This window comes from Gossypium hirsutum, chromosome A11 (genome assembly GCF_007990345.1).
Source record: "Gossypium hirsutum isolate 1008001.06 chromosome A11, Gossypium_hirsutum_v2.1, whole genome shotgun sequence".
Classification (NCBI taxonomy): domain Eukaryota; kingdom Viridiplantae; phylum Streptophyta; class Magnoliopsida; order Malvales; family Malvaceae; genus Gossypium; species Gossypium hirsutum.
This window is the reverse complement of record NC_053434.1, coordinates 79,798,891-79,800,532: the sequence shown is the minus strand read 5'-3', so window position 1 is coordinate 79,800,532 and position 1,642 is coordinate 79,798,891. Positions and strand designations below refer to the sequence as shown.

At 39.6% G+C, this 1,642-nt stretch overlaps 1 non-coding gene across 1 annotated transcript; it reads left to right on the top strand.

The window, feature by feature from the left end:
• The first annotated feature begins 823 nt into the window (after positions 1 to 823).
• On the top strand, positions 824 to 930 carry LOC121210551 (small nucleolar RNA R71). Its single transcript, XR_005905668.1, has one exon. It is a non-coding gene; the product is annotated as a small nucleolar RNA R71 (small nucleolar RNA).
• Positions 931 to 1,642: the final 712 nt, after the last annotated feature.

Genomic DNA, 1,642 nt, shown 5'->3' with positions numbered 1-1,642 from the left:
TACCTCACCTTGAGCTTTTCTTACCACAGTTTCTTGCCTCGGTTCTGGTTCAGGCTGAACGACTCCTTCGTCATCTTGCATATTAATTGCGTTGAGTTGTTCCCTTAGGTTAGGTTTGGTATTACTTGGCAAACTACCTTGTGGTCATTCGGAGATTAGTTTGGAAAGCTGGTTTATCTGAGTTTCGAGGATTTGGATTGACACTTGTTGATTTTTTAGTGCTGTCTCGGTGTTCTGGAAACGGGTTTCTAACACTGATATAAACTTTGAGAGCATCTCTTCAAGGTTTGGCTTCTTTTCCTGTTGGTAGGGTGGTTGTTGGTACCCCGGAGGATGTTGTGGTCTTTGATTCCCTTGACTGCCCCACGAGAAATTGGGGTGGTTCTTCCAACTTGCATTATAAGTGTTACTATATAGATTGTTTTGAGGTCGAGGATTATTACCCATGTAGTTTAAGTGCTCGTTATCCATGCTGTGGCCATAAGGTTGGTATTCTGAATGGTCTGGTTCACCGCTACTTGCTTCGTACTGCATTACTGGGTGAACCTGTGAAGAACTAAGAAAACCATCAATCCTTTTATTTAAGAGTTCTACCTGATTAGAGAGCATGGTGACCGAATCGACATTATAAACGCCGACTATTTTCGTTGGCTTTGTCCTCAAGACTTGCCACTGATAGTTATTCACAGACATCTCCTCTATAAACTCATAGGCATCTTCCAGTGTTTTATTGTTGATGGTTCCGCCCGCCGCTGCGTCAGCCATTAGCCAAGTCAAAGGATTTAGACCATTGTGAAATGTTTGTACTTGGAGCCAAAGCGGTAACCCATGGTGAGGGCATCTTCTCAAAAGGTCCTTGTATCTCTCCCATGCATCGTATAGTGTTTCTAAATCCATCTGCACAAAAGAAGAGATATCATTACGTAATTTAGCCATTTTAGCCGGCAGAAAATATTTTAGTAAAAATTTTTTAGTCATTTGTTCCCAAGTAGTAATTGACCCTCGTGGTAATGAGTTCAACCACTGTTTAGCTTTATTCCTCAATGAAAAGGGAAACAACCGAAGACATATGGAATCATCAGAAATGCCATTAATTTTAAATGTATCGCATAGTTCTAAGAAGTTGGCTAAATGAGCGTTGGGATCCTCATCCTGCAAACCATCAAACTGAACAAATTGTTGTATCATTTGAATAGTGTTAGGTTTTAATTCAAAAGTAGTTGCAGCTACAGCAGGTCTAACTATACTTGATTCAGTTCCTATTAAAGAAGGTTAGCATAATCATACATAGTGTGTGGAGCAGGATTTTGATTAACCGCGATTGCAGGAGGTAGCAGATTGCCTTGGTTTTCAGCCATCTCTTCGGTTGGGGGTTAAGTATTGTCTTCTTGCTCGTTCTCCGTGTATCTTAAGCTGTGCCTTATTTCTCTTTGGTTTCTACGAACTGTACGATCGATTTCTTCATCAAAAAGTAATGGTCCCGATGAGTTTCTTCTAGTCATAAACTATAAAAACCTGCCAAGAAAAAGAAAGATTAGGTTAATAAATACAACCTTGTTCTTTCCTCGGTTTAGGTCCGGACTCTATTTTTCTTGATATAAAATAGCAAATTTCACTCATTTAATTATCACATTATTCAAAT